Below are 14,796 nucleotides of genomic sequence, written 5' to 3'. Positions count from 1 at the left end.
TGACCTGCAGGTCTTCCAACCACCAGTAGATGGCACTGCAGCTTCACATGAAGAGGGGGCTGCAGGCTTGGGTCCCAGGGTGAGGTCCAGGTGCAAGCGGGTGACACATGGGAGAGAGAAGAGATTAGTTGCCCCTCTCCTCCCTAGACTCCCTGGAGGCAGGGAAGAACCAAGTTTTGATGGCCAAGGGAGACCCCCAAAACACAGGCCACCTAGAGGCTGAGTCCTGTAAGCACCAAACCAAGTAGTTCCAAACACAGAATGACTTCTATCTTTGATTCATTCATGCATTCACTGGCTCAGCGAGTGTAGTCCAATACATAAAGAATGAATGCTAGGCACTGAAGGTACAAGGGTGATGAAACACGGCCACCGTTGTTGAGAAATCCATAGCCTTGGAGGTGAAAGTTAACACAAACATAGTAAATTAATATAAATGTGTGTGCATGTGTGCTTAGTCACTCAGTCGTGTCCAACACTTTGTGACCCCATGGACTGTAGCCCGCCAGGCTCCTCTGTCCATGGGATTTCCCAGGCAAGAAGACTGGAGTGGGTTGCCATTTCCTCCTCCAGGGGATCTTCCTGACCCAGGGACTGAACCCCGACGTCTCCTGCATTTGCAGGTGGATTCTTTACCACAGAACCACCTGGGAAGCCCTAATATAAATGTGATAAGGATTGTAACACATGGATGTAGACAATAATATGGGAGTTCAGGGAAGGAATGAATATAGAATTTGGGGAGGTTGTGAATATGAGAGAAGAAAGAGGTGACATTGAAATAGAGTCTCAGAATAGGGGCTGGGATTTGTGGCAATAAGGGATGGTGTCCTGGGACAGGAGCAAAAGTGTGAGTAAAGATGTGGGGTGGCGGGAATCTCCTGGTGGTTCCGTGGTTAGCCTTTCCACTGCAGGGGGTATGGGGTGGATGCCTGGTCTGGGAATGAAGATCCTGCATGTTGTGTGGCATGAAACTGCCAACTCCCCAAAAGAGAGACGTGAGGTGAATGACATAGGCTGGGTGTTGAGGGATTGTGCAGCCCAAATGTCTAGGGTATAGGCAGTAGGGTGGGGTGGGCTGGCAGGATGGTGAGTAGGAATGAGGAAGATCACTAGGAACCTTGTAATCCATATTTAGGGATCCGTTCATGATCCTTTAATGCATGAAGAATCAGGAGGGTTTTCAAGTAGGCAGGTAGTGCATTCAGGTTTCTGTTTAATTACTCTGGTAGCCAAGGTGTGGGGAGAGGGGTTAGAGGAGGAACAGATTGCACTCAGGAACCCATTTTGGTAGCCAAATTAGAATTTATGAGAGCTATGGAGGGAGATAGGAAGAAAAACATAGATTTGAGGGGTATTTAGGAGGGAAGATGAATAGGATTTTGTGACAAAGTAGATGTGAAAGATGAAGAGAATAAAGAATTTTGGAAAATAATAAATGTTGGTATTTACTAAGCATTTAACATTTATAGTAGTGTATATCACTAATCATAACAAGCTCGAAACGGTAGAAATTATTACCCCCATTTTCAGCTGAAGGAACTAGAGCTCAGAGAGGCTATGTGACCTGCCAAAGGTCACACAGGTAGTTCTGTTCCCTACCTGGTTTTCCTATCTTTAGCTTTATCCTTCCCAGACCATGCTCCATGTGGCCACCAGACTGAGCTTTAGAAAATCCTTCCTCAACATCTTTCAATGGCTCTCTAATGTGTATAGGATAAAACAAAGCCCAAGGATTTCACCAGATCAAACCAGTCAATGCTGAAGGAAATCAACCCAGAATATTCAATGGAAGGACTGATGCTGAAGCTGAAGCTCCAATACTGAGGACACCTAATGAGAAGAGCCTATTTATTGGAAAAGACCCTGATGCTGGGAAAGATTAAGGGCAGAAAAAGGGGCAACAGAGGTTAAGATGGTTAGATGGCATCATCAACACATCAGACAGGAGTTTGAGCAAACTCCAGGAGGTAGTGAAAGGACAGGAAAGCCTGGCGTTCCGCAGTTCATGTGGTTGCAGAGCCAGACACAACTTCGTGACTGAATAACAACGAAGCATTTCACAACTGTGCCCAAAGTTCTTGGTCATCCAATCCCTGATGCCCTCAGCCCTTCCTTACCCCACTCTAAAGATCAGGGAGACAGGGCTGCTGGCAGCTTGCTTTCTTGCTGGCCACCCTTTCTTCTTTAAAGGGCGTCTCTTTCTGGCCTGTATTCACTTGTATATGTGGTGCCCTGGTGCTGTATATCCCACCCAGAGACTTCAAACACACACTGCACCCATCACATGTACCTATCTCCAGCCCCCTGTGTGACCAACTCCTAACTCATTCTTCAAGGCAGCCTAAATGTCACTTCCTTAGGGCAGCACTTTGTGACTAACCCTCAATGCCAGGAGGTTAGGTCTTCCTATAATATATTGTCACTACATCTAGTACTTTTGTTTCAAAGCATTTATCACAGTTAAAATTAATTATTTTCATAATGAGTGACTACTTATTACTACAGCCCAGTCTTTTCCACTGGACTACAAGCTCCTTGGGATCAGGGCCCTACCTAAGGATATTCATTGGAGCTATTTTGTAACAACAAAAATACCAGGAATGGAGAATTGGTTCAAGACAATGTGATGGAATACTATGTAGTCTTTAAAATGAATGAAGCTCATGCCACCCTCCTTCAAGTCCCACCCAAGGCCTGTTGACAGAGGATGAGAAGGCTCAAGGTTGAATGCAGAAGGCTCTGCGCAGAATGCAGCCACGAAGCAGAAATGGGCAGGAGGAACGAAAACCCATCCTTCCCACTGCCTGGTGGTGGGAATGTCATTACTCATCATTATATTTTAATAATCATTCCCCAAATGTTGGCTTCCTGACACCAGGGCTCTTGTACTACCCAAATCAAGACCATCTCCATTAGGGGATTGTAATGGTTGCACTAGATTGGAAACTGGTCATTTACATTTCCCATAACACACACCAGAAAGCAGACAAAAAGATACCCTGGTGTCATTTAAGATGATTAATCATGACTCTTATTGGAGAAAAGTGCTTTCCCCCACTCGACAGTTTATTTTATATGGTGGGAGATTCTCCAGAGTAATACTCTTGGCCTCTCTCCCCAGAAGAGAAGTTAATAACTTAGTGGACTGACAAATCTGACAAGAACAAACTGCACATTAGTTCAGCATCTCCATTTCTCCTTTCGGGAATTAGGTGACCCACAGAAGCATGCATCCTGTAGGCTGTTTTAAAGGGACTTGTCCCATTGGGGAGACTTCAGTTTTCTAGCGTGACCTATGACGGGGGAAGCCTCTATGTCTGGCGTTCACTATTGGAAACTTCATTTATCCAATAATGTGAGCCCCATTTTTCAATTTTAACTTTATCAAAGTAATAAAAAGTAATATTGACTTCTACTTTCTAATTGGCCTTAAACTCAGGGCAGGGAAAGAGGGGGCTATTTATTGAGGATCCACAGAACTTCAACATCTGATTCACTGAACCAGGAGCCTTAAGAAATAAACAGGAAGTAGAATTTGGGGACCCAGCTAACACGTGAAGAGGCTTTGGTGAGGCCAGGTCTGGACTGGACTTTAGTAAACATGTGTTTGTGGCTGCAATGGTTTGTGGACACTCATTCGGAGCCATGTGGCTGGCTTTTTTTCTGATGGAGTTGTTTTTATCCTTTGTAACTGGGCAGGAAACTTCAGGTTTTAAGTGTTAGATACGTGGGATTTTCTCCTTGGTAGGTTGTCACAAGTCTCAGAGTTTGAGCCACAGGTGAGGATCTATTTTTATAGAGACAGGGCTATGGGTTAGCCATAAGGGTACAGAGGATGGGTCTTTCCTGTCTTCAGCCTAAAAGCTTCTGTCAAAGGTCATGTAGGTGACTTCAACATTCACAACAACAGGGCTTAGCCAGACATGACCCTGGGAGGTGGAGGAGGGGGGCACTTAGCAGGGAGTGGCTCAGTTGACACTGGCCTTGGCAGATGCCTGCTACACAGGATCTGACAAGCACAGGTTGGTCACACCGCTCTTAGGAGAGACACAACCACAGCAAAAGTGAGAGCTTTGGGTGTAGTGTGTTACAGTTCATCCTTGAACTACTCAGGTATTAAACTCAGCATATGTGCATGGGCCATGTGGGGGCCGCAGAGATGCTGATGGGCTGCAGTGACTTAACAAACTGGAGGAATGGCAGCAAGCCTTCAGTCATGGAGAAAAGGGAGTTCTTGTGTATGTGAGCCTTTTAGATGAGAGAAGAGTGCAGAACAATTAGTTATTAGCTGTATCATTCATCAGTACAGTCTGCTTCAAATATGATTCAAAAGAGTGTTGTTTTGAAATGACTTCATCCAAGAAAGGGAGTTATAGAGGGACTAACTTCCTCTTACCTGTGATGACTGAAATGGATGAATAAAAAAGGGAAAAGGAGAAGCATCTAGATCTAAGCGCTCTTAGAGAGGATACCAGAACACAGTGATGTGTCTGTTATTAGCTCAGAAACAGTGACTACGTCCTAGATAATTTTAGCAAGGTTAAAAAAAATATAGATTTCAGAGATGACTGGAATGACTCCTTCTAAAAGGATCCAAACTTAGGAAACTATTAAGAGGTAATTTCTCTTCTCAAAATGAGAAAGAGAGATATCACAGAATGAACAAATTAGAGATAGTTATAATTTACTTTTTTTGTGTGCCAGAAGTATTTAATTGACATTATCAGTTTATCTGCTGAGTTTGGTAAGCAGGAACATTCTGATTCACCTCTACCATGTTTTGACTACAGTACTTTCAACTGTATACGAATTAAAGACACTTGAAAAAAAAAAAACACCTCAATACCATTATGATGCTCAAAACTTATTTCATTAATATTATTGAATATTCAATTAACATTCAAATTTTCCAAGTTATCACATAATTTCTTTCAACTTGTTTTTGGAATCAGAACCCAAATAAAACCCAATAATTAATATTAGTTTATAGGTTTCTTAGATATCTTTTAATCTATATTATTCCTTTCATCACTTTTTTTTCTTTGAAATTTATTGGCTGTGGAACTTGGGTCTTTTATCTTGTAGAATATCCCACAGTATGCATGAGTTGCTCTGTTATCTTTAGAGATGTTTCCCTGCCTCAGGTATTGCTGGTGAATTGGTAATTAGACCTGGAGACTTGATCAGATTCAGATTCGACTTTTGACTTGATCCTTCTGTGGCTGGGGGCTTCCCTGGTGGCTCAGAGGTTAAAGCATCTGCCTCCAATGCAGGGAGACCTGGGTTCGATCCCTGGGTCGGGAAGATCCCTTGGAGAAGGAAATGGCAACCCACTCCAGTATTCCTGCCTGGAGAATCCCATGGACAGAGGAGCCTGGTGGGCTACAGTCCATGGGGTCGCAAAGAGTCGGACACGACTGAGCAACTTAACTATCTAACTAACCATCTTTCTGTGGCAGAGGGGTCACTTCTCTGGCAAATTTGGGATGAATGAGTCGGGCATGCTCCACACAACACCTCTCTCTTTAGCCAGGCTCCCCAGGGGACACACACTATGCTTTCCTCCTCCTATGAAGTAAAATTAGAAGGGAGACGGGGTCCAGGAGAGGGAGAGCTAGCATTTTATTGCCCAGAGCAGGTAGGTTAGTTTTCCTGATCCTGAAGTTCAGGATCAAGAAGCCGATTGCTACTAAATGATACAGCCACAATTGCCCATATCAAGTTCTTCAGTAGTACTATTGTTATCTTGGTCTCTCATTAGCCTTGTTCTTTTGCACCATTTCTCAGTTAGTTCAGAACTTTGGCAGAGAATGGAGGGCTATTATTTATTGGTGCCCCTAAACTCTATAACAACCATCAAGGATGCATAGACTTGCTACTTCTATCAGACAAGCTGCTGTGCCTGCCTGGCCCCCAGATCTTGTGGCCTTGTTTACCACATTCATCTCATTCCTGCACTGCTGGGCAGCAGCTTACTGGGCCTGACCCAAGGCTACTGGTTAGATGCTCATTCCCTTAACTCTCAGGAAATTCAACTAAGACACAATGGCTGTAATATTTCACAGCAGGCACTTGAGCTGGGTTGAGATGGCCTTTTTCTCACCCTGTGCACCGCTGACAAGAAGGTGCAGAGAGCCAGTGTCCAGGGAAGCAGCATGGTGCAGGCATGTGGACAGGGGTGGAGCTGAGTGGTCAGGAAATTTCTGAGAATCAGAGGGTGAAACCTGGCTCTCTGACCTCCTTGTTCCAGGCCCTCAGCTTTTTCTTGTCCTTAGATGCTGGGAGATGGTCACTTGACCCTGTGTTTGTGAGATGGAGGGAATTATGTTCATTGGACTTGCTGAAGAAAACACTAAAATTTTGGAAGAACTTTTCATAACAAGCTCATTGGAGGTAGAAGCTGAGAAGGCAAGGGGTCTGAGTATGGGCAACACCTCTGCAGGGGACAGGGACAGTCTTTGCTGGTCACTGTGGAGAGAAAGGAGAGGAAGCGTCAGTGACGCTGATGTGACACTCTCTGGGACCAACTCTCCAAAGTACTCTTCAGACTACATATCTCTTGAAATGAGAAATTTTCAGCTTTCTTAGTGAAAATTGTTGAAAGGGCTGTGCTTGACATCCAGATTCATGTGAAAGAATCGAGACAGCAAGAAGAAACGTGGGCCCCCGAGTGACTGAGTGTGGTCGCAGTGTACCAGAATTTGTAGAGCTTTGGACTTGAATGGGTTTAGAGCTAATTGCTGCTGTTTAGTCACTAAGTCCTGTTTGACTCTTTGTGACCCCATGGACTACGGCCCATCAACTCCTCTGTCCATGGAATTTTCCAGACAAGAATACTGGAGTGGGTTGCTGTTTCCTTCTCCAGGTTCAGTTCAGTTCAGTTCAGTTCAGCGGCTCAGTCCTGTCCGACTCTCTGCGACCTCATGAACCACAGCACGCCAGGCCTCGCTGTCCATCACCAACTCCCGGAGTCCACCCAAACCCATGTCCATCGAGTCGGTGATGCCATCCAACCATCTCATCCTCTGTCATCCCCTTCTCCTCCTGCCCTCAATCTTTCCCAGCATCAGGGTCTTTTCAAATGAGTCAGCTCTTTGCATCAGATGGCCAAAGTATTGGCATTTCAGCTTCAGCATCAGTCCTTTCAATGAACACCCAGGACTGATCTCCTTTAGGATGGACTGGTTGGATCTCCTTGCAGTCCAAGGGACTCTCAAGAGTCTTCTCCACCACCACAGTTCAAAAGCATCAATTCTTTGGCGCTCAGCTTCTCCAGGGGATCTTCCTGATCCAAAGATCGAGCCCACCAAGTCTCCTGCATTGGCAGGCAGATTCTTTACCACTGAGCTACCGGGGAAGCCCCCAGCTTAGACCTAATTGTAACCAGGTGATGTCTAGTCACTTTGGACACCTCATTTACTTCCTCTTCTATAGGGCAGCATCTAACCTATATGAAGACCCCAAAGTTTCAGTCTTATGGCCTCTGGAATTTGTTACCTCTGCAGTGCTATCTTGTCATTAAGGGTATTTTTTCCCTGCTCTTCATTTGGTCTGTCACTGCCGAGAGCTCTACATTGTACCCCCATTAGTCAAAGGTTGGGCAGATCTTTCTTCCCCTTACTGTTCTCTCCCTCTCATCTCTCCAAAGTTACCAACAGCCTGAGTGGATATCCAGGTTCTTCACTGAAGAGATAAAGCAATTTCAGAAGGAAGTTCAAAGTCAGAGAGAGCAGGATACAACTCCCCTAGTGTAGACCTTTATTCTCAGAGGGAGGGATGATTCCTACAGATCTGGGTCCTTCAGAAGCTCTCTGACTTTTAGGTGTAAACCTCCCCTTCTCCATGGGCCCCCTTTGAGGGGGTGGTTTTATTTAAAACCACCAACTTCTACACCTATCACAGGAAGGGATCTCACTTCTTGGGTTACCCACTTGGGTCCTTGGGTTCTTTAATCAATAGAAATTGTTAAGGGGCCAGATGAGGAATTCAAGCAAGGTTTTATTGGGACTTGTGGTGCAGCAAGAGTAAAAGCAACTAACAGCTTCCCTTGCTTGCTCCCTGAGGGGGGCTGGTTCCTTACATGGGGTGAGGGTAGGGGCAGATTGCTGAGTCAGGCCTGAGGGGTGTCTTGGAGGGTGCCCCCCAACCCTGGTGATGCTGTGTGCATGGATCGTGGGCAGTACCCTGCTTCTGCTCTGGCAACTCAGAAGTGGTGGTTGGGGTTTGGTCTTTTTGTACCTTATTGTTCATAATTTGCCCCACCTGCACATAGATGCAGTTAGTTTTAGTCCCTTATAGTTTCTTTGTATTGCGTTGCTCCAGGGGATGTTTGTTCAGGTACAAGCACTGCAGCAAATGGTCTCAGGTTCCCCAGGCTGTCTCTCTTGCATCTCTTTCTCTCCCTCTGAATTCACCACTCTTATCCTACCCCGAAGTCCCAAATCTGAGTGTGCCAATTGGAGGCAGGTCCTCAGAACTTTAGCCAGAAGGGCACCTATTATCACTCAAATTTTGCAGAATTGTGTGCATAAGAGTAGAAATGGGAGTGGGAGAGGAAGGTGAAGAGCCTCCAAGTATGTGGTAGTCGTGGATTTAGCTCTTCCTGGCTGGATTTCCTTTTCAATATTCTTACACATGTGAGTGGAAATCATGTCAGTTCATTTGATTAATAGAATTGTTATACAAGCTCATCCACCGCTCCCAGGAACAGACATCAATTTTTAGAGAGTACAATCCAAACCCATATTAAAAAAGGATATATTTCTTCAATTAGAAGGGCGTCTCGCCTCTTTCCAAGTTAGCAGGCCCCATTATTGTGCATAAAAGAGGTCTGGTTTCTTTCCTGCCCCTCCTGAGAAGCTATTGAAATAATAAATAAACGGTATTATCCTTTAATGGCCCCTCCCTTTTGTTAATTCAGGAAGAGCTCCAGACTCAATAAATTGTTTTAACAGTCTACTTTGGGGGCTGAGGTAGCCACCAATTCTTTTACAATAAAGCCACCTTCATTTAAGTTAACCGAGATAGTTTTTGTCCCTTGTAACCAACCAATACTTGTCTGGAAGAGAAATGGATGCTGGCAGGTAGGTTTGCAAGCAATAGACCTCAGTGGAGTGTGAATGTTGTTCCCAGCATCACTGCATGATGCTGAATGGGGAAGATTTGCTTATCCTGGGAAGACCAGTTTGGTGAGGCCTAGACAGGTTGAGGGGGCTTCCCAGGTGGTTCAGTGATAAAGAATCTGCCTGCCAATGCAGGAGAGGTGGGTTCGATCTCTGGGTCAGGAAGATCCCCTGGAAAAGGAAATGACAACCCACTCCAGTATTCTTGCCTGGAAAATTCCAAGGACAGAGGAACCTGGTGGGCAAAAGAAGCAGTCACGATTTAGGTACTAAACAACAACAAGACAGCTTGAGTGAGTTTTTGTTTGTTGCAAAAAAGTGATGCCTGAGTAGGATCCACCATAATAGAGGCCTGGAGAAATATGGAGAGAATGTGAGGGACCCCGGCATGGTGCCTCATTCTGCCATGTTATGTGGTAAAGATTAATGAAAGTGAAAAGTTAAAGTGTTAGTAGCCCAGTCATGTCTGACTCTTTGCAAACTCATGAACTGCAGCCTGTCTGGCTCCTCTGTCCATGAAGTTCTCCAGGCAAGAATACTGGAGTGGGTTGCCATTCCCTTCTCCAGGGGATCTTCCAGACCCAAGGATCGAACCCAGGTCTCCTGCATTGCAGGCAGATTATTTACCATCTGAGCCAAACACTGGCACAATTCTAGGCTAGTTCACCAAAGGTTCAGACTCTTCTGGTATGAGAGTTTGGGTCAGAAACCCTGGTAAATCCTGACCTGTGTAGGTATTGGTTAAAAGCATGGGCAACATGACATGAGTTATAGAGGACAGACAAAATAAAGGACGGCTTTACTTGTTAAACTCAGTTGTCAATGTCTCATCCAATTTGCTTTGTATCTTTATTTGAATTTAAATTTAACTTAATTTTATATTATTTTGTATATATTTAACCCAATCTATTTTCTGAGATTTTGCCTCTAGACTTAACCTACTCCCCTCTTCCCTTTTTCTCATAATATACATTTTAAAAATTAATTTATTTATTTTAATTGGAGGCTAATTACTTTACAATATTGTGGTGGTTTTTGCCATACATTCACATGAATCAGCCATGGATGTACATGTGTCCCCATCCTGAACCCCCTCCCACCTCCCTCCCCATCCCATCCCTCAGGGTCATCCCAGTGCACCAGCCCTGAGCACCCTGTCTCATGCATCAAACCTGGACTGGCGATCTATTTCACATGTGATAATATACATGTTTCAATGCTATTCTCTCAGATCATCCCACCCTCGCCTTCTCCCACAGAGTCCAAAAGTCTGTTCTTTACATCTGTGTCTCTTTTGCTGTCTCGCATATAGGATCATCGTTACCATCTTTCTAAATTCCATATATATGCATTAATATACTGTATTGGTGTTTTTCTTTCTGACTTACTTCACTCTGTATAATAGGCTCCAGTTTCACCCACCTCATTAGAACTGATTCAAATGCATTCTTTTTAATAGCTGAGTAATATTCCATTGTGTATATATTAATATTTGGAATTTAAAATCTCTGTTTTTTTTTTCCCTTCTCATTCTAATGGTCCCAGATTGACACAAAGTTTGAGAGAGGGAGTCCCTGATTTGGAGAATGTAAGCTTCGGTCAGGGACTAAGTAGCAGGGGCTACTTTCTGAGAGATAGCCCACATGAGATAGTTAAGAGGTCTTTCTGCACCACGCCTTCCCCAAGATCCAGGTCCCACAGCTTTGTGCACTATGTCAGTAAGCTGTAGGCTTTCCCTGTCACAGTTGCTTTTGGTTTGAACCAAAACACTATGGCTTCAGCCTCTTGGGACATCTTATAGAGGCTGAAGTCTTAAATCTAGCCTCAGATCACAGGCAAGCCTAAATAGTTCAGCCACAGAAAAAGCTTATTTTTGCCCCCTTATCTCCCACCCACTCACTTGTATAGATAAAACATATCAAGGGCTGTGGAGATCCTAAACAGAGGATTATTTACAGAAGATGAATTAGACACAAGGCATAGCAGTTCATTCACTCCTGTCTTTTCTCAACCTTTGTTGCCAGAATATCCCCATTGTCTGAAGATTCTGTAAGAGTGGGCACATCTGGAAATCATTGTGATGGTGACTTCTCTTGGACCCACTGTGTTGGCTTCAGGGAAAGCCAAGGAGCACCCATTTAACATGCCAGCCGGGTTCAGCCCTCCAAGCACTGCAGCTGCCTGTGACCAGGCCCCGTACACTTGTCGTGTTTCCCCTACTCCTACCCTTGATTCTCTCCCGAACTTGGTATATCAGAAGCAGAGGCTTAACTCTTAATAAACGTGCTTACTCTTAAGGTTCTCATTGCAAGTGTGATCCACTTATTATTGGTGGTCTACCTTGCTCAGCAAAGCAAACAATTTTTTTTTCAATCAACAAATTTGTATTGGGCCCTTTTGTATTTCAAGGCTCTTCTGTTATTGGACTCTTGTCAGCAAAACTAATAACTAAAATATCTGTTGAAAGTAAGTGCAGGGTATGTTTATTTTTTATTTCAAAATCACATCCTACAGAGAAAGCCCCATTGTCTTTCTCACCACCCTCACCTCCCTTTCCAGGGCGAGTCAGGTTTACAGTGAACATCCTAATTGGTTTCACTGCACAGACAGAAGGCAATTTTGTTATTTTGGCAGACATGATTTTTGTAATACTTCCCCTCAAAGGGTAAAATCAAGAACCATAATTCCCATATTCAAGGTAAACCATGTTGGAAGATATATATTTTTGAGAGTGCTTGTCCAGGTCTTGTAGCATGGGCCCATTTCAGAAACCACTCTCCTGTGTTCTTATCTACAAATTTTAAATGGCCCCAGAGCTGACAGAAGAAATCACTTCTCCATGAATTTCTCTGTAAGTAAGTTCATTCATACTGATCATTTCTTGTTCAAGATGTGCATTTCTTTGTCTCACCTTTCAGAGAAACCCATGAGGTTGTTATTAGTAACATTTGGGACCCCACACTCACCCCGTGGACTGGTATTAACTTAGAGGCATGGGGTCCAGTGTGGTAACCACTTGCCAATAGTGACTGTTAAGTTCTTGAAAGTCTTGTTGAAGACTCTTGAGAGTCCCTTGGACTGCAAGGAAATCAAACCAATCAATCCTAAAGGAAATCAGTCCTGAATATTCATTGGAAGGACTGATGCTGAAGCTGAAACTCCAATACTTTGGCCACCTGATGGGAAGAACTGACTCATTGGAAAAGACCCTAATGTTGGGAAAGATTGAAGGCAGGAGGAGAAGGGGATGACAGAGGATGAGATGGTTGGATGGCATCACCAACTCGATGGACATGAGTTTGAGCAAGCTCCAGGAGTTGGTGATGGACAGGGAAGCCTGGTGTGCTGCAGTCCATGGGGTTGCAAAGAGTCAGACACGACTGAGTGACTGAACTGAACTGAAGCTCTTGAAAAGTGAGTTGTGTGATTGAGGACTAAATTTTAAATTTTATTTAATTTTAATTAAAACTTTAAACATCTATATGTGGCTGGTTGCTATCATATTGTACTATGTAGGGCTAAAGATGTCCTTAGACAAATTTAGGAAATTGGGTTTTGGGTCACACTGCTTGTACCATGCTTTCCTAGGTGGCACTCAAATCTGATTTCCTGAGGATGCTTCAATTCCTAACTGAAGTGCAAAGAGCAGTTTCCATTCTTTCTTTGAAGCTTCACATTGTAATTGTACAACGTTCATAAGTATAGCAGGGATCCACATATTACATTATCTGTCCTCATAAATTTTCCCATTCTAGTTGAAACCATGTAGGATATGGTCTGTTTAATATCTTGTACACATTTTCCAACTATGGAAGTATATATATGTAAATATCTATCTTTATTCTCTTTTCTTTTTTACTTCTTCTTGCTTTCTTGCTTTTTGACATAAATCTTTAGCCCACATCAATAGGATGGCTCTGGCTCCCTCCTATATCCGCCTCTCCTACATTAGCTTCCTAAGCAAACCGACTGTGACTGAAGCTACTTTGCAGGGAACATGATTCCAAGATCCACTTCTCTCCCGGCTCCTTCGTCTCTCTCCCTTGGTGCAGGCCCTGAAGCAATCCTCTAACCCTTGTGGGGCAGGAGTGCCTTGCTCATTGCTCTCTGGCCCTTTCATTGTATGGCTTAGATGCAACTTCGTGATAGAAAAAAATTCTGAACCATATGTTCTGCTTATGTCAATTAATACCTCTTCCATCCAGTTCCCAACAAGAAGGACTTGTGGTTAAGTTGCAGCTCTGTCAAACCAGCAAGTTGAAAAGCTGGTAGTAGATTGATTCTGCAACATTAATTATACCCAGGGGACTCCATGGGGGTACTGTGATACCATCATACTTAACTGGATGGGGTTTGATCCCCAAAAGCTGGGGTATCAGTCTCAAGGACCATTCTGCCAGTCTCAAGGATCATTCTCGTCCTTGGATTAAATGGGCAAACTTGCAGATATAAAACATCTTTTTTTTTTTTTTTCAAAGCCTCTCAAGTGTCATACCAGACTGGTTTAATGAATGGATTATTATACATATGTTCTGGTTCTGTTTTTTTTTTTTTTTTCTTCTGCTGCACTGTGCAGCATGTGAGCTCTTAGTTCTCCAACCAGGGATTGAACACAGGCCCCGACAGTGAAAGTGCTGAGTCCTAACCACTGAACCACCAGGGAATTCTCTATGGTCTGTTTCTGAGAGCTTTCTCTTCCCCTTCTAAGATCCACTGAATCCAAATAGGGTAAGAAATAGTCAATAGGCTGCTTTGTGTTGTGCAACATTGCTCAACCATGCCATTTGCCTTAAAGTGGGACGAGACAGATAAGCCAGTGCTATTCTTTGCCCAGCATAGGCTGGCTTCTTCTATTCACCTAATTGAACTGATTATCAACTCTCTCTCTCCCTCCCTATTTTTTGGGCAGGGGGAAGCTTGCAAGATCTTAGATCCCTGACCAGTGACTGAACCTGGGTCCCTGGCAGTAAGAGGACCAAGTCCTAACCACTGGACCACCAGGGAATTCCTTACTATGTCTTCTTTTGACACCATACAAATGATAGTGAAGCTGCTCAGTCATGTCTGAATCTTCGTGACCCCATGGACTGTAGCCTGCCAGGCTTCTCCATCTATGGGATTTTCCAGGGAAGAATACTGGATTGGGTTACCATTTCCTTCTCCAGGCGATCTGCCTGATTCAGGGATCAATCTCAGGCCTCCAGCATTGCAGGCCAACTCTTTACTGTCTGAGCCGCCAGGGAAGCCCACACAAATGATGCAAATGATAGTTATTCTTCAAACAAAATCTCATAAGTAAACACCATCCACCTAATGCAGTGTTAAATTTTATGAGTCAATATTTCCTGGTTATGGAAGATACTGGGTTGCTTGTAATGACTTCTCTCTCCTTGGATGCAGCCCCAGAGACACAGAGGAATGCTTGTACTAAGATGAAAATAACTGCAGGACTCCAGCTGTATACGATTTCCTGTAAGTCACCACCAGGTTGGAATTGCTGCCCATGGCATCTTGGCTGAGCCCATCTTCAATGCCCCATTCTGCCTCTCAGTCCATGGGACTGCCTCTCAGATATAGGGCATGCCAGTCCCTAGTGATTTGCCCTGTCCTCTATCACGTGGATGGTAAAACAGGGTCCTAGATCAGGGGAACGCCATATTAGCTCAAGATA

The 14,796-nt window shown here is 44.1% G+C and overlaps 1 long non-coding RNA gene across 1 annotated transcript in view; it reads left to right on the top strand.

Moving 5' to 3' along the window:
• Positions 1-11,595, top strand: part of LOC139034041 (uncharacterized) — a 34,493-nt gene extending 22,898 nt beyond the window's left edge. The window contains exon 2 of the long non-coding RNA XR_011486505.1: positions 11,150-11,595. This is a non-coding gene — a long non-coding RNA (uncharacterized lncRNA). The remainder of the gene's footprint in view (positions 1-11,149) is intronic.
• Positions 11,596-14,796: the final 3,201 nt, after the last annotated feature.

This window comes from Odocoileus virginianus, unplaced genomic scaffold (genome assembly GCF_023699985.2).
Source record: "Odocoileus virginianus isolate 20LAN1187 ecotype Illinois unplaced genomic scaffold, Ovbor_1.2 Unplaced_Contig_20, whole genome shotgun sequence".
Taxonomy (NCBI): Eukaryota; Metazoa; Chordata; class Mammalia; order Artiodactyla; family Cervidae; genus Odocoileus; species Odocoileus virginianus.
This window is presented reverse-complemented; position numbering and strand designations above follow the sequence as displayed.